Source organism: Meleagris gallopavo, chromosome 10, assembly GCF_905368555.1.
Source record: "Meleagris gallopavo chromosome 10, MGAL_WU_HG_1.1, whole genome shotgun sequence".
Classification (NCBI taxonomy): Eukaryota; Metazoa; Chordata; class Aves; order Galliformes; family Phasianidae; genus Meleagris; species Meleagris gallopavo.
This window is the reverse complement of record NC_139413.1, coordinates 12,818,740-12,843,216: the sequence shown is the minus strand read 5'-3', so window position 1 is coordinate 12,843,216 and position 24,477 is coordinate 12,818,740. Positions and strand designations below refer to the sequence as shown.

Here is a 24,477-nt window from a genome sequence, read left to right as displayed (position 1 = left end):
AATTATAAAATGATAGGAATGAAAAAGAGGGTAGTCTGTGATGTATAATAGCTGTAGATGTCTTAGATTGCAGTTCTGAAGGTACTCACTTTTCATACAGATAGAGCACTTGGAGAGGGAGTAACAGAGAGAGAAAACTTCTCAGTTACTTCAGAAGCCCAGAAAATCCCGTGGTGCTGGCTGGGTGGAGAATAGCTGAGCAATTATTGTTTAAATCAGTACACAAATCATGTGTGACTAAAAGTCTCCTGTCACATGCTGCCTGCTGTTGCAGAATGCTCTGCACATCTGCATGCATAGAGCTTCGTGGGTCACTGACCCTGACGGCGCTGCATGCCCTCATCTTGCTCCGGTGCCCATCACTCGGCAGTGCTGCACCTCACGTTGGCTAGCGCTCTGTCTGGAGGAGCTGTGGCAGACTGTCTGGCTTTTTAGGCTGGTTTTGGTGCTCTCATGTATTTCCCAAAGCAGTCAGACTGCTTAAGGAATAAATAAATGTTTGAATTACAAAACCCAGCCGTTATCAGTAAAGATGACAAGGGGCAATAAATTTTTGAAAGTTAGAGAAGTCAGAGCTTTTCAAGCCTTTCCTTTTGTCCTCCTCCTTTTTATTTCTTTGTTTTTCTGGGGAAAGATAAAAATCAACTTGACAAAGAAATATTCGTACTGAATGATTGGGAAGTAGACCAGAAAGATATTATTTAAATGAAACATATTTCTAACAATTTAGCATTTGGAAAAAGTCTAAACACATAGAAAAGTCAACAGGCAGAAGTTTGGTTATGAATTATTAGAGGGAATAATTCACACACAAAATGGAACTAGTATGTGCTGTCTGGAACATGATGGTATTTCTTCTCACTGAGAATTTCAAGTATTGTCAGATATTGTAGTTTCCCTTTCCTTTTCACAGATCCAATGACTTCACAGGTCAGGCTACAAAGACAGACTCAAAAAATGGTCGGTTATGTAATACTGAAAATAGAACAATCGCTATGACATAGTCCAAAATTTTACCAGTCATGTGGTATCTTTTTTTCCCCTCTCTTAAGCCAAACTACTGAATGATGAGAGCTGGGTTTGTGCTTCATCATTTTCTCTCACAGGAACAGGGAAGCACAATGCGTTTTATTTTATGTTATTAGCTGGGCTATTGCTGGGCTGCTTTGTGATTGCAGGTCTTTTCCTCTTGCTTCATCATTTTCTGTCATAATGGAAAAAGCGCAGTGGTGATGAAGGAAGCAACCAGCCATCGGGATGGGATGTAAAGGCAGTAAATTACTGTTGGGCAAGAGGATCTGTAAAGATCTCTTGCTCCCCCTTTGCAGATATCTCTATTATCCTGCCTCCTTGGAGGTGATATGAGAAGGGAGTAAAATTTTAAATAGCACTGTTGGCTCTTTCAGCACATGACTGCACATATATGCAAGTACTCAAATAATTCTATCTCCATGTCAATACTCAGAGCCATATATTACCCCTTTCTTGCAAGCTTTTATGTACCTGTTTAGGAATATTGGAATAGGCTGAGCGTGCTGCAAGGGATGAAGATTTCCAGGAGCTGCTATGGTGTTCCATGTGGCAAAGGGATGGCATGAAGTAGGTTTAGTTTGAAAATGCGTTTTCCTGGTAAAAAATTCCAGAGAGTCTTAACACTGGTGTAATAATGAATAAAGTAGGCAGATTCACCAGCTTTGTTTTCTGCATTCAATATCAGAAGAGCAAGAATAGAGATTGTCCCAACCTTCATAAGGCTGTTGATTTATGACAACTGCCTTATGATTGCTTAAGTTCAGCATTTAAGCAAGTGCTTATTTAGATCTTGTCCATAATTATTTTCCTAAAGAAAGTTGCTTTACTGGAATTGTCAAAGGCAGTGAAGAACAAATTCTGCTGTAACTTGTTCTTCATATTTTTCTAATTTAAAATGCTTTGTGGCTAAAACTTTTCTAAGTTTCATGGTTAAAACAAACAACAGGTATCTTTTCAGGAGTAAGGCTGCCTGAATGTATCACTGTTATAAAAGCTAATTTTTGACACAACCTTGTAGAAGGGGAATTAATAAACTCAAAATACTGTGCTGCTGTTGCAGTGAGTAGATAATAGACCTTGGTCTGTGTTGTTATTTTTACAGAGGTGGGCACAGTGAGCTGGGGTGGGAGAGAAATCCTAACCAATAACAGAAATACAAAAATTCTGGTCCAAAGGAACATGACCTTAAAAAACAATATTTCCTAATGGAGTTCATAAAACAATTGGTTCTAAACTGATGAAGGGTAAAATTGAGTCTTCATACTTATTTTTCTTGGGAGTAATTGTCACATTAGCTGTGAACTAAAAAGAAATATTAGTAACAGCATAGTTTTTAACACCCCTCACTGGGATAAAACACCTAATTTTTGCATAAGAGTACAATTATATTGTATGTATCTGGATGTACAGACCTGTAGTGCTGTCAGTAGGAGGTGATGAACTGTTGCTTTTTGGCAGCCTTTGGAGATAAAATGCAGGATTGAAAAGCATATAAAGAGAAAGGCTCAGCATAGACCTCAGTGACGTGCCATTGACTGAAGGCAAAAGTATGGGAGGTCAATCCCTCTGACAGGACTTCAAGAAAATAATACTCAAGGCCAATCCACAAAGTAGTGTTCAGTACAGCTGTAATGTAACAATTAAAAGATAAGCTGTTTGAAGATTGAGCAGCCAAGAAAAATCAAACTGAGAAAGAAAGAAATGGTCCAGAACAGCAAAATACGATGAGCTATGATACAAAACTGTTCATTGTTTCTTTGTCATCTTGAAAATGCCAATTCTGAAACATGAGCAAGTTTTAAATAAACACCAAGAGCAAGAACTGCCAATCTAAAAACATATTATTAGAACTTTTTGCCGGCAGCACAAAATACAACACTGTGTAAGCTTTTAAAGAAAATAGCACTGCACTGGATCATAAGCTAAACCAATATTGTACAGTATCCTCTGGTACTAACCTCTTTCGTGCTTGACTTTTGAAACGCTTGCAAGTAGCTTCTTAACTTAAGATTTTGTACTCTGAATGCCTGAAAAGGCCATCCCATACAAACAAAATAACGTTAATTAGTCCCTAGTTTTTCCATTAATACCCTAAAGAATTCCAAAAGAAACTTTCATTATTATCCTTGCCTCTCTGTTCTCAGCAGACTTGTTTTGCAAAGAACTTTTTGTTACAGTCAACTCCCCAGACTAATGCTTCTGTGTGTATGGATGGGCAGCCTTTAGATAGGTTTTTGATTTTTTGAGTTTATATCTTATTCCTGCACTGGCTAGAACACATTTTGGGAAAATTTATGGATTTTGTCTTAAACCAATCCATAAACCATTTATCTCTGCATATCCTTATTGTCATAAAATCTGAGCAATGACATTGTCCTCAAATGACAATGACTGCGTTGAATTTCCCTGCCCTCTTTTAAGTAACAACATCTTTATTTGCACATACTATGGAAATCATTTAAGTGGTTGGCACTGGGATGAAGCAGAATGTAGGACACTGATTTTTAGGAATGTTGAAAAGCAAGACTGTGATTCGGACCTTATGGTGAAAATGCATTCTCATCTGTAAGTAGAACGTAGCATGTACAAAGGATGGAAAGCTACCCAACAGATTTGCAACAAGAGATTTATTGGTTAGGGTGCCAGAAAGGCAAAGAAGAAATATATCTGAAAAAGTGTCTGAGCATGCCCTAAAAAATTAATCACTTATACCTAAGAGATATAAGCCCCATTCAAGTTGGTTTTTCTTCTAAAAAGCTGGCATTGTCTTCACAGCCTTCTAACAGGTGTCCAGAACATAATAACTATTCAATGTTATTTTATACAATGCTCAGCCCCTAAAATTGTATTTATTAATTTGTTTATTTAATGAATGATGCAAAATCTACCAGTCATCCATCAGTAACTATTCTATAACGATTCTATGACTTGGAGGAGGGATGCTGTCTGTGCTCATCACTGCTGGCACAACTTCCTTGTGCCCGTGTTTTTAAGAAGTGCCAAAATCGGAGTCTTGATTCTGTAGACACCATTTCTTTCACTTTTGTACTTTTCTTACTGTCATTTATGAGCTCTTTTATGCTAGCTGTTAAACACTTCATACATGTGGTTACAGCTTGCAGGCTTTTGATGCTTAGGCTCTCTCTATTTTTCTTTATTTACTGTTAGAAGCAAATGAGTTCCTAGATTAAAAAAAGAGATGTGAGAATAGAGAGGTTGGGTCAGTGACAAGCAGGGGAAATAGGAAGTGTAACAGCCTTGTTACACTGAGGCCTTTCTTGCTTCTAGGTGGAAGACCTTTTCCTAATGCAAGCATTGAGCACTGTGGTGCTCCTGGTGTGGGGTGGGTGTGTGCCCTTGCTATGCTCCAGGGCCATTCCCAGGTGTGGGCCACGATGGCTGGCACTGGCACTGGCACTCAGCTGTGCTCTGCTCTGCTTGTCTCCCTGCTGTGCTGCTCTCTGGCTTCTCTGCTAAGTGGGGTGCCAAGGGAGTGTCTGGGAGCTGAATGCATGGAATGCCTCCTTTGGGGATTGGAATCTATGTCTGAGTGCAACGCTTTTGAGGAAGCAAACAAAATTCATACTAATGCAGCTTGCCTTAATATAATAAACATTGTGTTATAAGCATAGCGCACAATTGTAATGGCCTTAGAAAAGGCAAACAGGCACAGAAGACTAACAGAGATAGAAAATATCCACACAACTGTAAATCTAGTTTTTCTGTCTGGCATTACTAGGTACTGTAACATCTGAGAGCTAATCTTTTAGTGTAGCTAGCCCATAGAAATATGTGTCACCATAAGCTATTCAGACTCAACTGAAAAACAAAGAAACACCCTTTTCTGTTAAAATCATTCTTTAAAGTACAACTTTGAGAATTATGTGTAGCCTGGAGCCAGTCTCACTCCTTGCTCAGGCTCAAAGAATGCTGGCCAGGGCAGTAAGCTTGGCACAGAAATGGAAAATGATGTTGCAAGTGTTTGGAGTGCCTGCTTCCAGCAGAAAGAGAACATAATTCTGACAGCATAGGGTTTTGCTACCTCCATAAATGCTCATGCTTATTCTGAGGGTGAGAATTAAGAAAGAAGGTGGCATCCTTCCCTCCCACCCCTGCACAAAGAGTGAGGAGGCTGTTTGAAGAAGCAGAGGCTTTAGGTGTGACAGTACAGTCAGTTATGCTAGAAATACTGAGGACTGATTCGATGAAAGTTAATTCTTTTTCTCAAAGCCTGAAGGTTGTATACAAGGGCACCGGAATATATTGAATAGCTTGGATGGATGCGGGGTTTAAGGAGTTTGAGGTGCTTTGTGACACATGTCATTTCTGGAAAAATGAGCCATCCAGAGAAACAGTTTGTCTGCCCTGATGTGCCAAGGAACTTTATGTATTGGCAACAATGATGGAGTGAGAGTGCAGCAAAAGCTAAGCATTGCAAAAGACTAGAATTTTCATGAGGGACATGAGCAAAAGACAGTCAACACTTTCAGCAGAAATACATACAACAGAAAGTGGTAATTTAGGGGGCCTAAGAGGTTAGAGTGGATATAGTAACACACGTGTACTTATAGCCAAATTGAGAATGTTAGTACCCACTCAATTACTTAAGAGGCCAAGAGAAAGCTAGAGAAGCTGCTTCTGTTTTCTTCTTCTTTTCCAACCAGTTGTTTGATTTCAAAAGCTTCCTTGATTATTTTGTAAGGGTGACATCTTCAAAAGTCCTTAGGAATTGTGTAACTTTGTTCCTATTGCAATTAATTAGTAACTTCAATTTGATTTCTAGTTGACTCTTATTGAGAATCCTACCCTATCTATGTTTGAGGGAGTAGAGGTGGGAAAAAATAAAGAAAAAAAGAAATATTGCATACAGTAACTCTGGATGATCTGATGTGTGTTGAGCGGTGTATTTATGGAAAAAATATGGGAATCAGAGGGACAGTGCAACTCTGAGTGGTGTTAATGTGTGAGCCACTTGCTGGCTATCGGGTTTCTTGTCTGTAGCGTTTTTTTTGAGCAGCCAGACTGAGCAGTTCAGACTGGAGGCACTGCACCGTTCAGCAGGAGAATATTGACACCACACACAGCTTCTGATCTCTCAGAAACCTGTCATCACAGATCGTGAGGAGAGGCCTTTTGTACACATCTCACCTTGCCTCTCGGCTTCACAAATGTTTAACAGGAATGATTTTCAAAAACAGAGGTTCTTATTATAATCAGTCTATCATTGTCCTCTAGAAATATTTGAATTTCAGGTTTATGCTTTAGATAGAGTCTTTCAAAATGAAACTTTTAAGTTCTGTTATCTGCAGGTTTGGGAACCATTTCCACACGATGGAGACTTGGGTTGCCTTCTCTTTATGGCTGAAATCTCTCCCATCTCCTCAGCACTTTAATCATTTAAGGATGCAGTGAAGTTTCTAGCCTCATGTTGTGCGTATCTGAGGAACAGATGAGCTCTCTTCAGTGGAGATTGCTCTTTTGGGGATTGCTGCTGACACTTGCAGGTGGTATCTGAAGAGGTGAGGGGTTCTTGTGAGGGTGGTAGATCCATTCCTTGTATGATAGGCAAAGCACGTCATCTGGGAGAGAAGAATTTTTTTCTCAAATAATGGATTCCTATTGAAGCTGAAAGGTGAGAACTGAAGTCAGAGCACCTGCAGGGTCTGCATAAAGTGCGGGGTGCAGGATGGAGGTGGTAGCAAGGAATTTGATTTTTGCAATTGCTTTTTTTTTTTTTTTTTTTTTTGGAGGGAAGAGTATGCATTCAGTGAAGCAAAGAGAACACAGAAAGAAAATACTGCAGGGGTTAAAGTAGAGCATAAGAAAAACATAAATGGAAAAAACCCAAACTCCTAGCATCTGAGAAGCTTCAGTTTATGATTAGTTTTCAGCATAGTTTCATAGACCATTTCTTAGCAATGAGTCATTGTAAGTTATCCAGTCCCTTCATTTCCACATGGGCTGACTTGAATGCAGCAGTTATAATCATTGCTTTTGACGCCTGTAGTTGGGCTCCCTTCCTTTGTGACTCTGATTCTGTAGGATTTTGCAACTGACTTAAACAATAGGAAATTTGATCTCTGAATTATTCCCTGTTGAGCAGAGGCTTCTATCTTTGAATCTTGCTTCAACATACAACCGATTAAAAGAAAAAAGGATGCTAGCATCTCTCCTGCTATGATGCATATGAAGAATAATTGGACACCACAAAAGGATACGTCCCCTTCTATAATGGTACTGCAGGGCTGGAAGGATGTGCAAAATCTGGGCCACAACAGATGACCACCTGGTATTAGAGGTTAAATCTCTAAATGTTTATTATTCATTCCCTACTATGCTATAAAAAATTTACTTCCACTCAGGAAGCAAAATGCAATTTGAAAGTTGGTATTCTCAAAGTTCATGTTTTTGGCATTTTTTTCTTAATACAGGAGTCAATATTCCTTTTATTAAATACGCACAGTGGCTATGCTTTTTTTTTTTTTGGAAGAACAACACATTACTTTTCTGAATATAGAGGTAATCAAAATTCAGTCAAGTGGGATGACTCTGTGAGTTCTGACATCAAAGGGCAATACATTTGATTGATATCAGTCAGATGGCAATATTGTTTGAAGAAATGTAGTCAGAAGACGGGCAATTTAAAGGCTGTAAAAAGTTACTGGAGATGCGAGTGCAGTGTTCCATACTGATTTCCCACGTACAAGTCTGTGTATTAGAGAATTGGCAGTAACATGGCAATCTTGTCTCTCAGACACACACATCGTCTGAAAGGACAGAGGAAGAAAATCAAGCTCCTACTTTTCAGACAAGATAGTAAGTGGGGCATTAAAGATACACTAGTAAATATTTTTTTCATTGTGTTTCTTGCAAAGAGAGACTAGGGTTTATATTTTGCTTGAAATATATAGAGCACATAATATTACTGAACATTAATAAGCCACAAACAACTTTTTTTTCTTTGTCATATGTTTATTTGTAGAATTGTATTGATTACACTGTCTGCATGGAGAGAACAACAACTCTGTTATGTCTTTCTGACAAATATCAAACATTAGCTATATAGATACAGTTGGTTTTACTCTATTTCCCTGTCTTGTTTTTTGTCTTTGTTCCTTAACATAAGTAATGCAGCAATGTCCTTTTACTGTAAATGGTTCCTTTGCAGAATATGTCACACAGTCATTACTCCCTGCAGGGTTAAAGACAATGCAAAAAGCTACCTATGGGATTAGAACACTGCCAGCAAAGCCAAGTGAAAAGAAATCATTACAATCACTAGAAAACATTTTCCACTGCTGGTGAAATGTACCAAAATTGCATCAAAATGATTATAAAAAATGTTAGTCGAGCAATAAAACATTATAATAAAAACCAGTCTGAATAGCTATAGAATATTGCACAAATTTAATGTTGAGGAAAAAGTCTATATGGCATCAAATAAAGGCTAGATACCATTTGATGTATAGATGTGAAATTGGTCTTAAACATTAATTCAAAATATACTGGTCTGGGAGGCAGATGGAAGGTAGTGTTGAAGAGATTCAAGGCTGTTGTTAGAATGAAGTGTCATACCATTGCAGTATGGGTAGGGAAATGCTTAGAAGTTCTGGCTTTCAACTTGGATCTCACTATGCCAGGGATTGCTCAAATATGAAGTGAAAGGTGGCCTCATTAAAAAAAAAAAACAACAAACAAACCACCAAAATATTTTAAAGATGGACATAGTTGAGCCAGCAGAGGTTCAGCATGGGCTCAGCGTGGGTGGTTTCTTTCTTTTTTCTTTTTGAAGGAAGTAAATCAAAGCAGTTTTAAGGAAAGGTAGCTAGAGATATTTATGGGCTGCTGCCACTTGAGCATGAGGAACAGTTAGAATGAAAGCAGTATATCTTCAGAAATGTAACATGTGGAAGATGGGGAGTCTTAAAAATACCTCAATTTCATATTTTAACTTACCAGTTTTTTTTAATCAGTTTTTTTTTTTTTTTTTTTTTGTATCATGAAAGGTAAGATCAGACTTGGTGTTTAAAGCATGCTGATTTACAGAATCACCAAATCAAAGACCCACTGAAACTGGAAGGGACGGCCAGGGACCCTCCAGCCCAGCCCCTTATCAACACTGGGCCAGCTGCAGCAGGTTGCTCTGGACTAGTGGGGTGCTGAATGTATCTGGGGGTAAATTTGGGAGTGCTATTCCTATTGCCATATTCTTCCTTGCCAAGGAAGGGAAATGAGAGGAAGGTAGTTCAATGGCGAGCTGCAAAACAATCCTCTTACTTAGTTGCTTTACTCTTTATTGTCTCAGTTTCATCACCTAAGACCCACAGATGGAGGCTGGCATTTTGAGCATCAGCATTAGTCATTATAGCCCTTCCAGAAGCTCAAACCTGAAATGGTTTGCATTTGAACAGGAGAGGAGAGCCACTGGGTGCAGAGATGAATACTTTTGACCTGCTATTCATTGCTGTTTTACTCCAAATACAAAAGGATCAGAATAAATCCCTGTAGCCCCAGGTTCTCAGGCCAGGCTCTTATCCAACCCCAATGGACAGTTTAGAGCTTCACACTCCAAGTACATGTCACTTTGCGTAAAATGCTTATTGCAACAGAGCTGTCAGTAGAACAGAAATAACAGTCTCACAGAATGAAAAACTTCTGAGGCTTTTCAGGGATTATAGACTGTGTTGTTGCTGTTTAAGAAAAGATAATATTTCTTGAAGGTAAGTTACCTTTCATGGCTCTTGAATACTGAGCCGTGCAAACTTCTCTCTCTCCTGTAATTTAGGGATATTTTCATAAGTGAATGGAGACGCTAGCTTGGATTTTCTGTTGGGCAAAATGACCAACTTCACTGCGGAAAGAGACTTAGGATGTGAAAATGCGAAATACATGAAGACTGTAGCACTATACACCTGATCAGTGGTCTGTCTTTCCAATTAAGCGCTAGTAAGCTTGTTAACCTAGAGTTTTTGTTGTCTCTGTCTCTTTCTTTTCTTTCATTTGTGAAAAAAAGGAGTTTGGAAACTCATTTGGACATCTCAACACAGTTTTGTTGCCAGCAAGCTGGGGGATGTAGGCTGACATGCATCCCGTTTCTAATAGCACACACACTGTTTCTTTATTTAGAGCCTCTTTACCAGTATCAATTAAACCCCAGTTAAATTTGACACATCTTAACCTTGCGTTGGATCCAATTCATTGCTACAGCAGAACCCATATGGCACTGAGACAGTTGCAGGCATCAATTCTTTGCTTATGTAGAGTTACTGGCTAAGTGCCAAGCAGTAATCACTGCTTTTTGTTAATAGACATGTTTGCTTTTGCAGTCTTTTCTATACACAGTGCTCTAGATTAATTAGAACAAAATCTGTCATCCATCTAAGAAACAACCAGAACTCTTGCTTTTTTTTCTTCCCCCATTCCCCCTCCAGATTTAAAGATAAATGAGTACTAGCAACTAAAGGTGGGGGAAGAATTAATTTACTTATTCTAGAGTAACCAATTTTGTGTACTAAACACACATGTATAAGTTATTTTACTTAAAAAAAGAAAGAGGGAGAAAATTACTGGTAATGTAAAACAAACACACAACTTGAGGCAGTAATTGCAGAAAGACTAATAGTGATTTTTAAGCTGACATTTTAGTAAATGCAAGACAACTACTATTAAAGAAGTCATAATTGTGCATGTTTTTCTGCAATTAAATGACTTTTTTTTTTTTTTTCCCCGCAGAGACATTCAAATTATAGAAGTGTATGTGTAGGTGGACTTGTAGAATTATGTAAATATCTCTGAGACTGGGGATATTGAGGACTCCTTTTACTGGTCCCTGCTTACAGCTTGAAACATCATCAGCTCTAGTAGGCAGGTAAGGAAAATAATAATAATATATATTTTTTTTCTTGCATTAATGGCATTTTAGAGAAATTTTAACTTGTGATTACATCATTTATCTTCTCATCCTCACCTTGATGCCCGAATAATTAATACAGTTAGGGAACTTGTGGCTATGGAAGTTTTCTGGTTAGATCATTAGCATTTTAAGGTCACATTACATTATCTCCAGAACTGTTGTTACGATGCATACATACTTAGTAATGTATACATGCCTAGAATGCACTCAAGAATATTGCTTAGCAGTGAAATTGTGGAACAGTTTTAAGCTGCTGCACTACACATTAGTTACACCATAAGCTCTTTCACTGGAGGTTGGTACCCTGGTGTCTACTGTCGTCAAAATAGTATAACAGACCATTCTTTGCTTGATATTTAATCAGTTGTGTACATTTAAGTGTATCCATAAAGATATCTTTGTGGTATTCTCCTCAGATTAACTATTTTTGCTTGCATGCACTTATAGAAAATGATTTTGTTAACCTGATTTAGAAGTAAAGCTTTCTGGTTCCCAGTTCTTGCTCTCACAGATATGTCACATAGGTCTGGATTAGAAATCCATTGGGACGTTCCTTTAGATTCTTTAGTGTTTGGATGTTACCCACTGTCCTGATAATTAGTATTGCTTCTGAAAAGACTATTGCTAGTCACATTAGTGCTTGTTTGGCTAATGCTTGCCGACACTTTGCAATTACCCAGTGTTAGAAGGAAGAGATTCACCCTTCAAGGACTCCAGTCTTCATTTAAAGTAGCCATGGTATTTATGAGCTTTGAACTCTTTGTTTACTTGTACTGTACACATTACCAGAGGATCCTGTTGTCACCCTTATTACCTCTTACTCAGTGTTCATGATTTATGCTCTGTACATGCTACGTAAGAAAGTGTCTGTGCGTATATACAAACGAGGGCTGCTCTGAAAGTAATGCCTCCTATTTTATGCTGTTGGCCCATGATGTCAGAGGCAGGTGTTGGTGCTATGGCAGTAGAGGCTGAACCTTCCCACCAGTATTCCACTACATTTTGTTGCCATGTGACAGATGGCAGCAAAGGGGCAGTCTGACAAAATGGTGTCTGACGTGGAAGTACATATGAAGCAAAGGTGTGTTGCTGTTCGGAATTGAATTCATGCCCCACTGACACCCACTGACGTTCATCACCACTTGCTGAATGTTTCTGGAAAACAATCAGTAGATATGAGCACAGTGGATGGTTGTGGATGGTGCATTTTAGCAGTGGTGACAATGACAATGAGTCATGTCCGCTGGTGTAGATTTTTATGAGTGCTTTATGCAGCCTCTGGTTCATTACTGAAGAAAATGCACAGCTAACGGTGGTGACTATGCTGAGAAATAGTGTTTCATATCTGAGAATTTGCTTTATCTAATAGTGTTATTGTGGTCTTTGTAACTGTTGTAGTTTCCATGGAAATAGGGGGCATTATTTTCAAATATATATGATATATATGTTTATGCACACAACTACCTAATTCCTCTTCAGGTGAAAGAACAGTAAAAATACCTATGTTTTCCTACATTTTCTGGAAGTTATAATCTCTCTCAAAACTTTTTCCTAATGTTGAGCTAATGTTTTAGTATTCCAGTGCTGTTGGTCCATTGTTCGGAAGTACAGCTTTATCAGCAGAATGTGTGGCAGATGGTTTACATTTGCATTAGCCTTCTGGAAAAGGAATCAGCTCCCACCAACATAAGCTTCAGCTTTTCTTTTCAAAATTTACAACAAATTCGTCAGAATGGCATTTTTAGAGGAAAAAAACCAACAATCCTACTATCTTCGTATTCAGTTTTTGAAGAGGAAAAATGAGTCCTGTTCTAATGCCCTCATCTGCACATATATCTTCTATCCCCTCCTCCAGTGTTTGTTAAAATGATTTAAGTATTTCATTATGCAAAATGACTTTTATAAAAAGACCTTCCTTTTTGCCCCACAGTCATTCTTAATTTCGTTTGTCACTTGTTATAGACTGGAGTTATGTGAAGCTAGGATATATTATTTGTTCTAGTCTGTATTGGATAATTTATTACATTAAGAAACCAATAATTTTCAAATATAATCAGATTTAAGTTTTTAATAAGATTCATCCTCCCATTCACACTTGCTTAATTTAAGGATATTAAATCTGCTCAGGAATGAGCTGCCTCTCAAAGCCTCATGTGCCTATTAAAGGATTTTATTTCTGATGTGTTAATAGGATTTAATTATATTAGCCCTACAGTCCGGAGACACACTGCAATTGTTAAACTTGATGAACCAGACAAACACATGTTAAAAAAGTGACGGTCAGCAACTTAGAAGCAAACAAAAAACTAACAGCAACTACAACAGAATCCAAGATGTTAATGTTTTGGTATCTCTGTTATGTCAGTATGTACAAGCATCGTGCTAAAATTTTAAATCTTGAATGCTTAACATTGAAAATGCTTTTTTTTTCCTCTAAAAAAACAAAGTTGATGCAAACACTAATAAGGATTTTTAAAATCACACTTTAACTCTGTTTCTTGTTTCTGACTCTCAGAGATTAATTTATCTAAAGTGATTTTTTTTTCTCTTATAGCATCTTGTTGCATGCAGATAAAACTGCAGCAAGCCTATCTGAAAATCTGGTGTATTAAGAACTGTCTTGATTTCTTTGTTTCCTGTGGCTAATTAGGTTAATGGAATATGGCAGAAAGAGCAAACAATTTTGGGACATTTTACAGGGACAGTGAAAGGAAGAAGGGGAAGAAAAGAGAGGTGCAAACTCCTGTAGCCTATAATATTTGCCAAGTTCTCCCTCAGCAGCAGTGGCACTGATCAGAAGTGCTGGCTCTTGTCAAGCTCACAAGAATACTAAATACACAGAAGTCAGCATTTTTGATGGCTGCAGACAACTCCAGGATGGGGGAAATGACAGGATTTGCATAGAATCACAGAGAAGGAGAAAAAATTAGCAATATGCCATTCGGTTGGACATTTTGCTTCCAAATTTAGATTGACGCATGTTATGGCACATTTCCACCGCTAATCACAGACATTCAGCATGTATTTCAAGAAGATTTAGGCCCGGAGTTTTTTTCTCACTTGCACAGAGCTAGACTTTAGGCCTCTCAAAACACAATGTAGGCTGCATTTATTTGGAGAAGCTAAACATGTAAAGTAGGCTTTCATTTAAAAAACACTAACATTCTGGCACTTTTCCTTGCTATGATAGCCTTGGAAATGTAAACTGCTATAAACTGTTTTTTGGGTTAGGAGGGAAGTAGAAGCGGCACTCCGCCCTGCCCAGAAAGAGCTTGGTGATGGTGCTCAGCCTGGGCTGTGACCCACAGAGAGGCGCTGAGCAGCTGTACCCTGAGGTGCCAGACCCAGCAGCACAGGTCATCTGAATAAAGGTCTTCTTTAATTGCCCGAGGTGGGTTCTAGCTTACATGTGCCTTTGCAATGTCATTCCTAATTTACACAAAGCTATGTATATCTTTTTAAGACAATACTGGTGGCTTTTGTGTCCATGGTTTGATAAACTTCTGAAAAAAATTACTCATTCAGGTTTGCTATCTACTGTTTAAACAGTGTTATTGATCACCTTGTATTGACTGCATTGGCGTACATAAAATGTTGTGCATATTTATTGAAGAAAAGCTAGACTACTCAAAGATGAGTGGCTGTAAACATGCAACTTGTCACCATTTGTACACACATTTACTTTTTCTTTGCCTGCAGTGCTGTGTGAGAAGGTCTTTCCTAATTTAACTTCAGATTTATACTTCTGTATTACTTTTTTTTCCAGTTAGATGCCCATATTTCTTTTCACACAAACCTCCTAGGCATTTAGAGGGGCATTAGATGCCTTGTGTTGCCACCAGACCCAGAAACTGAAATGGTAGCTGCCAGCAGGGATTAACTGAGTGTGCTCTTTTTCTGTATCAGATAACAGGAGCAGGAGAACAGCCTGTCTGCCAGACCTTGGGAGGTAATCACGTAGATCTGCCTCCACAATGCTCCCCTGGTTTTGTCACTCTGTTTATAAATTATGGCTGGGTAGGAAATAGGAATTCAGTCTCTGAGATATAGAATAGTCACCCAGCAAAGCTCATTCTCCCCAGGCTGTGAGGCTCATCAGAGACACTGAGGCCATTCCTTATGGAGTCAAAGTGTGAGAGAGATGCTCATGTGGATGAAGAGTCTGAAACTAAATATGAGGTCTGTGACCAATGCTAAGGAATTCTAACATAAAAAATTAATTGCAGTGAGAAACAGGAGAGGCGACTGCAGGAGACTGTACCTCATGTCGAGTCTCAACAGTGAACTGATTTACAGTTTGAAAAATAATAGCAGGGCTGAAAATAATCAATGTTATTGGACGGATGCAATGATAGAAATTAGGAAGCATTCTCAACAGAGATGAGGATTAGAATGTTTTATGGGCAGAGAGAGATAACTGTGCACACTGAAGTATAAAAGTAGGATGGATATCATAGCATGAAGTGCAAGTACTTGCAGTTCCTGGTAGGAAAAAGAAAGGAGGATTTGTGCAGGGGCTTTTCTGCTGAGACATTTTAGCCCATAAGGAAAGATGACTTCATCTTAGAGGGCATAAAGGAAATCTAGAAAAACTTACAAATAAACCTCCCATTCTTGCATAATGTAATATAGCTCGGGAAAACCCAACATCCTGATGCTCATTGCTGGTCTTTAATACAGTTTTGAATTTATTCTGTATTTCTTTTTAATATGCAATGATTTCTCTCATGCATAGTTTAGGGGGAACGATGTGATTTTGCAATTGTGATGCCACCTTTTTTCTCATGATCTGTATCACACATGTTAACTCTTGTGTTGTACTGTTGAGATCATTTTACTTCTCTCTCATCCTTTCAGCTGCCTTTTAACTTGCTTGTCAAGCTTCTGCATGTCTTTATTTCTTTCTAAGTCTCTTTATCCTAACTTATGTGCAAGACATTACTAGAAATTCACATTTCAACTGTGTTTCACTACATTTTTCCTTGCCCCTTCCTGCACCCATCCAAACTGCTCAGCATGTTTCCTAGATGGTGCTGTTATTCATAATGTGTTCTTTTTTTTTTTTTTTTTTTCCCTGAGTAACTTCAGCTGCTGTCTGGAGTCCTTTTTACCTTCTTCAAAGTGGAGACCATATGGCACACCAGAGCGTTTGCCAGGGGTTTTGGCAGAGGCAGGAGCAACGACCAACCCCACATCCAGCCGTAGACACCTGCTCAGGGCTGAGTAGCAATTGCTGTGTCCGCTCCCCTCCCAGGCCGCATTTGTTGCTGGTGAATCTTGGTGTCTAGGGTGAGTGCTCTTGAATTCTCCTCCTTACTTCTCCTATTCTTGCAGCCTTAAATTGAGGCTAAGAGAAAGATCACATTAATAAGAGAAGTATTAATTTTTGTGCGACCAGAATAGTTCGCTTCAGTGCTACCAGGCACTGTTTCGTCCTGCTTGTGTGGTTCATGAACTACATGCTAATTTTCTTTATATTTAATTACCTTAGAATGTCTCCTGTGCTTCAGGGTACAAGCCATCTTCTAACTAATTAGGGCTTTCTCTCTGAACCTACTATTCCCTAAAAGCCTACGAAGGGTTTCTTGTACTTGCTTTGCAGCCTGTGGCAGCTGGCCTGTCAGCAGTGCAGGGCTTGCTGGACAGTCTGCTCCCCAAACTCCTCTGTTATTAAACCCACAAATTTATACAAAGCAAAGTTAATAATAAGCATAGCAAGTTGAGCTGGCTTGGATCAAATCTTTAGCACAAAGCTAGGGAGTGTATACTGGGTGAGCTATTGTGGTTAAAAGGAAATAAAAATAATTTATCTTAAGTCAATTACCCATTATTTAGTGATAATTGTGCACTGTCAACTCCTCCCGACTGTGTTTTTGTCAGGCAAGTCTCCTTTGTAGTTATGCAAAAACCCTGCAGGCATCAGAATTTTACTCTCAGCACTGCTTGGTCAGTGGTTAAATAAACCAGTGCATGCTGCATGTGAAAAGCACCACAGCCATGCTGAATACTATTATTGATCATGTATACATCAGTCAATACAAACATATCGTGTTTTGACTGCAAAAATGATCATCTTAATTATCTAATGATTTTTAGCCTAATTTTTCAACGAAATTAGACATTGTGTGAGGACTCTTTCTGTCCACCTGCGCTCCCTCTGCCCCATCCTTGACAGTCCTGGACCTCTTGGGCTCAGTCAGTGTCAGTCTGCTTTGGCTGAGGTTGGAGGTTTCAGAGTCATCTTATGTGTCCTTACATGTCTCAGTACGTGAGCGAGGGCAGCCCTGTGCTAAACCATTCCGGGTACCAGAGCTGTGGCAGGCACTCACTGTGGGAGCAGGTGCTCATGGGAGCAAGATATCTGTGATTCTGTTACTCGTTGGATGATTTACAGGATCTTAGCAAAACCTTCAGTGTTTGTTTAAGAAAGGGATGTGTGTCCTGTGTTCTCTGTTGAGTATCTGAAATGCTGAGATCATGTGAAAAACTGAGTCATGGTTACCAGTAGCACAAAAGCTAGGCTTTTTTCTTTCCTATGTAATTCAGGTTATCTATAAACAGTAACAAACACTGCTAAAGCCACTCTTTTAAAAAGAATAGGAGCCCTTTAATGCAGCAAACAGCCTCTAGCTGAAATGACAGAGTCCCTGTCCGGACAGACGATGCCAGGCTGCCTCAGCCGGCAGCCGTGTTCTACCAGGAACAGCATCTCCAAAGCATTTGTACGGAAATACAACCAACTCATTTTCCAAAGCTGGGTCATGTCCAAGCATATGAGATTCTTCAAGCATGAAATTCCACTTGACCTTATTAAGGCTTTCTCAGCATCAGATATATACACTGCAGAGTGGATAATGTTCATAACTCATTTCACATTACCCCTGGGTAGTGCCAGTGGAGAAATCCTGTCTCGTCTAATGCAATCAGAATTGTGAACACGAGGAAATTGAAACATCTGGCCAGGCTTCTCTACGGTGCCCCAGGAGGTGGGACGTGAGAGGTTCAGGTCAGAAGGCGAGGGGACAAAGGCCTCTCCCCAGGGCCCTGTGTGCGCAGGACGAGGTTCCCAGCAAGGTCACCAGCAGCACCAGAGTTTGCTGGCTGGGCAAACCACCTCGGCTTACTTCTTATGCTGCACTAGAGTTCATAGGGGCAATTGCAGTTCATGTATACTTGTCAGAGTGCTCCTGAGAGCAGGTGATCTGTGCTCACATAGCCACATTGCTGCAGGTTGGTGGAGCTCTGCGCTAGTTGCTTGAATATTCGAATCTACTCAGATGGTGTGCGTGTGTGGAGGGGAATAGCTCATCTATGGGGCTAGGCACTGCACATTGACCCAAAGTCAAGGCTCACTCTGTACCCCTGAAACAGCCAGGGCCTCTATGGGATCACAGCCATGCAGAGCCCTGTGTGGCCAGAGTCTATGGGGCCTGGCTGCTCTTGTAGTTTTGTGCATGCATGTGTGGCTGTGTCAAGCTCAGTGCAGACAAAAAGGACATTGCCTTGGGCAGCAGTTTTCCTTCTGTGGCAAAACAGCCATGGCCTTGCATCACCTTAACCAAGAGGTAATGGGCTGGCAGCTGCAGGCAGGGACCTCCTAGTGCTTGTCCCTGCTGTGGTGCAAAAACAGTTTCACTAACTGGTATTCAAGATCAAGCCTTCTCCCTCCATCTTAAGCCTCCTTGACATGGTAGGTACAGTCAGGACCCAGCTTCACAGCCAGGGGATGTAAGTTCCAGAAGTATGTGGCAAATTTATTCTTTCAAAGTTATTGGTTATCTTACAGGCTAAAGGTACAAAGCCAGCTGCTAAAGAAGTGTAATTAATCCAACCATAATAATCAGTGAGAAAACACATGCACGTAAACAAAAGTCAACAATGAAATCTAGAACTGTGCTGAATATGTCTCATAAGGAAATGAAAGAAAGCACATGTCTTATTTTCTCCTAAACCTTCTTTGCAGGATGCGTTTAATTCAGAATTAGCCTTCCAGTCAGGACCCTCACATGCATACAACTTTTGCATCTCCTCCTGGTCTTGGAGTTAGCCTGTACTGCCTCTGCTACAGATGAAAGTGGCTTAGTGAAATTAGGCTGGTGTAATCCTTGTCTTTCAACATCCTGCTGGGGCTCAGAAGAAGATTCCATGAAGGCACATATAAATCCTTCTAGAAAGTATTTCAATTATACTAAAAAATAATGGTTATACTTTTATATAATATCCAAACCCTTAGCTTTGTTTTTGCCAGGTGTTCCTGTGTAGTCTTTGGATTGTTACTACTGATTGTGTTTGGTTTTGTTTTTTGTGAAGCTGGATTTCAATACGAGGGTCCTCAGGCCTGTTCCCCACTGAATGAAGCAGTTATCATGGTGGGGGTCTCCAAGACACACTGTCGTGCCCATCAGAGATGTTTTTTCAATGGTGTTTTTGCCTTACTGGATAATTCTGCTCATGCTCCAGTGGATTTTAGCCTTTCTGTTTATAAACATTTTCAGCTCATTTGTTTAAATTTGCCATATGCAAAATGCAGGGTATTATTCTTTCGTTGTTTTTATTAGAACGCAAGGCATTGCTCTCTGCTCACAAACACTAAAACCTAGAGCAATCTGTTGTTTCCTCCTCCATAATTAGATATTTTTGCTAGAGTTTCAGCTGTTGTGATAAAAACAGTTTCTTCTGAAATAGATGAGACCTACTGGTGTGCCTTGAAGGGGAAGGGAGAGAGGAGAATGTGGTGATATCAGACTTCAGCTTCTAAAACCAATAAAATTTTTATCAGGTGTCTCCTAAGCTGAAGCTCCAGTATGGATTGATGACTGGATATTTCCAGCCTTACATTTTCTTGCTCAATGACTTTTGGTACAGAAGAGACCAAAAACATGGTCTCACACAAGAATCACGATGAACAGAGAGAAAGTAAATAGTTTGTAAAACTGCCCTATCTCCAAGTTTCTGAGAATAATTCTTTTACCATTTTTGTTCAGCAGAACTGACAATTGTTTACCTGGATGCAGTAGCTTAGTTGTATTTCCTTAATTAAGACAGTCAGAATGGTTCTTCATGAAGTGCCAGTGCACCTGAGCTATGTGTTTGGAAGGTATTAAAGCTGGCTTTCTGGAGGATGCTTTTTCTGTGGAGTGTTTATAACTCACTCTCCAGGTTCACTTCCCAACTGAACACATCCAATTTTTTCAGTTATCACTGGCTGTTCAACATGATGGTGGATAACAATGTAAAAACAAGTAGTTATTTAACCATTAAAAAAAAACACTTTCAAAACAAGCCTTGAAGAATTGCTCACTTTGTACAAGCAGGGATGGGACATTGCCAGGCTGTCTGAACCGGAGCTAATCCGCTTCCCCCTGTGACAGAAGGATACAGCGACCGCTCTTGGAGAAATTAAGGTTACGTGTTCCTGTCTGCTCAGAGCTACTGCTTCGAATCTGGGCTAAGATGACACCACTCGAAAGCTACCCTCAGGCAGCATACCGGACCATATTTGATGATTTTTGGGTTCAGTCCTACTCTCTTTGGGCATATGGTCATATAACAAAAATATGCTCCCCTTCCCTTTCTTGACAGTTGTTGCTCAGCCAAGAAGTGAAGGATTCTGAGTTTGATTTAAGCACATGCTTGATTCTGTCATCCCCAAGCCCCGAAATCAGTGTGAAATACCATATATTTAGTTACAAATTAAGGGCAGATTATACTTAATTAGCATATGCTGCAATACTGTCCTGAAAAGGGACACTTAAGGTTACTTGTTGAAAATGGTGAGACAAAATGTGGGAATAGCCTGGGAACCGGGAAAAGCAAGATCATCAGTGGGGCACTTCTAGAACCTGTGACACTGCCCTTCATTCTCTGTGCATCTCCTGCGGGAATTCTCTTCCTTCCCTCTCCTTAAATTAGCTAGCTGGAGCCTTGTGTACTGTGTGGAAAGTTTTTTTTGTTTTTATTTAAAACTGCCAGTGTTGACTCTGTATCATTCAAACTCCTTTACTAGAACTATCAAGTCAAGTACCCTGTGTAAGGCTAAGGATATTGCCTTTCTCAGTGAAAATTGTTTTTCCTTAAGAAAGGTAACAACTACCTGAAGAGATCTTTTTTTCTTTTCCATAAAACCACGTTGCTTGACATTACACTACCTTTCATCACTTTTTTTTAGCCTCATCCTGTACCAGCAGCTTCATTATTTTTCCCTGGATTGAAGTCAGGCTGAGAAGTCTATAATTATCTGGCTCATCTCATTTATCCCTGTTAAATATTGACACTAAATATTTAATATTAAATAGTGATACTAATGGATGAAATGTAGGCTTTAGGAACGTACCAGGTTCCTGGCCCTAGAGCTGACCACACAGAAATGACCCAACTATGTGCATGGGCCTGTGCCAGGGTCAGGGCCATGTAAGAGGACTCAGCTCCTTTGTTGCTTGCTGTTAACCATTCTGCACACGCGCCCGCTTTTTGTTTCGACAGGGTCTGAAAACTCCTTAGGAGTCATAACGACAGTGTCACGATTCCCAGCTGAATCCACGGTTGTCTTTGGTGTTTCATGGTTTCAGGCATTTCTACTGAAATTTGGAGCAGAAGGCAGATTCCTTTCTGATCAGCGTCCCTGTGTGATAAATGTAGGGCTATTCATCAATGGTGTTAGGAGAGACAGTTCATGAGTGAAGCAGCTGTAGTTACATCTATTTGGAAAGTGAAATCAGATCCCATAGGTACTTTGTGTGGATGAAAAATAGCCATAGTGTTTTTTTGTAAGGTTTTCTCCTTTTTTATTTCCAGGTGTGAGTGTGAAGTATCCAGCATCACAAGCTGGTGTTCTTAATTGTCCTGCCCTGTATTTATTAGTATGTTTTTACTGATTGCTCCTTCTGTAGTATCCTGCTTGTTATCCAAATTAAGGCTCTACAGAATCAGAAAGTCTTGTCACCAGGATGACCTACATCAGCTGGTTGTACTTAATTTCTTCACATGACCTCTCGCTCTTGCATGGCAGCCTTCTAGTAGGTAGATGTTTTGTAGTGCAAAACTCACCTAGAATGCAGATCATAAAAAACTTTCCTGGAGCTGCCCATTCTTAATTTCCTGTGCTGGGTCTGTTAGAAGCACTTCTTTTGAAAAGCCAATATGATCTGTGTTGCTGTTTCTAAACAAATGCCTCCTTATCTGGTAAGGTTATGTTTTCTTTCATCTTCCCAAGCAATTCTACTCAGAAAGAAAAGCAAATCAAATGTCATTCTTCTCTTCTTTTTTTGCTTTCATATTATTTTCCTCACTGTTAGAAGCAGGAAAAAAAAGCCTAATTTTTTTTTTTAACACTTACAAAATAATAATACTAATAGTATTATATAGAGATATCTTGTCTGTAAATCAGTGGTGAAAGTCAGCCTGGAGTCCACAGAAACAAATGTGCAAATGGCTTTATTGAAAATCAATGTGTTTTTGTAAGAGAGGACTGTTTTTAAAATCCTTTGTGCTTATTGCTGCTCTTCTAGTTATGACATTTTATGTTGAATTCTTTGTTTCTGAGAGTTAGTCTGAAAATGTTAGGGCAGGTAACTGCATTTCCTCCCATTTTCTTTTTTCATCTGCACAAGCTGGCTTTGTGCTCCAGTAAAAGGAATGCACATGACCAATACCTCTGTAGATGACAGTATTGCCTACAGCACAAGGCAGAGAATGCCCAGCAGTAGATCGTTTGCCAAACACGACTGGCCACCACATCCCTGTACCTGGTGGCATATCACACTAGCAGAGAACATAACATTAAACATGAATGTGGGAAAAGCTGGTGCCAAACTGCTTCAACCATGCTATTTTTTCATGTTTACGACACTTTTGACTCCATGGTGGCAGCAAGTTTTCCAGCAGCAGTTTAAGACATTACCATCTCTGGTTGCTTGCTGTATACATAGAAGAAGAGTATGCTTGTGCCTTAGCTCATCTAGTGAGAACTGGTGGAGATGAAATAGATGTAAAAGATAGATTTGCATAAGTGGCAGGACCCGAGGTGAGGCAGCTAAGGCACTAGCTTATGAACTCTGCTCCAATCCTTCTGCAGAGACTGCAGCCTCCCACCAGGCCTGGTAAGAGGCAGGTTGATGTAAAAACCTGCTAAACTGGTGCAGCTGTGTCCTCAGGGCACAGGTCACAGCCCACCTGCCGGTACTAGGTGCTGGGAACTATTTAGGCTCTACTGAGTGGGTCTGGGAAGGTTTGAAATGTGTGTAGTGCTGCAGCTCCTTGTGCTGGGTTTTCTGATAAAAAGGAAGTCACAATTTTTTTTTCTAATTCAGGATTATGTTTCTGTATTTCTGTTGGATGGTGGCTTTCCAGGAATTTCTGCTTTGTTCTATGTTGGTATGTGGTATCTTACCAAAGTGAGGCCTGGCTTAGTGTAAGAGTAGAAGTGGTCTCTGGTACCATGCTGTGGTTCAAATCTGATGGTCTGATTTATGCTTTTTTTTTTTTTTAATAGTATGGGATTTCAGGTTCCATCCTATCATGCCCCAAACCTTTTCCTTTCCCATTTGCCTCGAGTCTCTCATGAACCAAAGCTACCTTATTTTTAGATCCTGCAATCTGATGGACTTCCAAGGTTGCTCCTCCTCAGTCGATTTCATTCCTGTGTAGCTATTCCACTCACATATGCGCTGTAATCTTTAGTTTCCCTATGCGCATCTGTCAACAGCATGTGTGTGTCTACAGATGTTAAATCACTGAAACATTGTGATCAGGTCTGTGTGCTCTGTGCAGCCTCCACTGACTAAGCCTTGCTAAGGAGTGTTTTAGGAAAGCAAGCAATAGAAGTTAAGGAAAAAATATTTCATAGGGTATGTGGTAGTAGTCTGTAAAATAAATAAATAAATAAATACACCAAACTTTGTGAAAGATATGGAAAAGCTGTCCATCTTATGACTGGAGAAAGCTGCTCTGATTTTTGTCTGATTACCTGAGAGGTTTCATGTATACCATATATCTGTGTTTCTTATGCTTACAAATGTGAAATAATGTAAAATACCTGTTTCACCACGTGAGTTTCAGCATGAGTTATTTTTCGGAAGTCTTAGCTAATATTTTTCCTTATTTCTTGCTAGAACGTTCACAGTTTCATATTGTGCATAGGAATATTTTCTTCAGTTATGACCTGCTGTGATTTGATTAAAAAAAAAAATAGAGTGAATTAAAAAAAAAAAAAAGCATAATGGTTGCTATAATTAAATTGACTTACGTTACCCTTGGTCATTTCATCTGAGTAACTTTACATATAAAATGGCAGTGTTCCTTGTGCACAAAAGTTCCTGTAGAATAATTGAGAAGAAAGGTAAAAAAAACATGTTACTCTTCACCTAGTATGTGAAACATAAAATACATCCTCAAAGCAGGCCATTGTTAATTACACTCAGCGTTCAAGGCAGTGACTGAAAAGGCCCCTATCACCTACTTTGCTGCTTAAAGAAAGGATTTTGGAAGGTGTATTCTTTAGTTTCAGAAATAGTTCTATCAGCAAAGGAAATCTC

At 39.5% G+C, this 24,477-nt stretch overlaps 1 long non-coding RNA gene across 1 annotated transcript in view; it reads left to right on the top strand.

The window, feature by feature from the left end:
- The window catches only part of LOC146543706 (uncharacterized), a 147,406-nt gene that overhangs the window by 5,905 nt on the left and 117,024 nt on the right, over window positions 1–24,477 (top strand). Inside the window, exons 2-3 of the long non-coding RNA XR_014885222.1 lie at window positions 10,765–10,900; window positions 16,034–16,234. This is a non-coding gene — a long non-coding RNA (uncharacterized LOC146543706). The remainder of the gene's footprint in view (window positions 1–10,764; window positions 10,901–16,033; window positions 16,235–24,477) is intronic.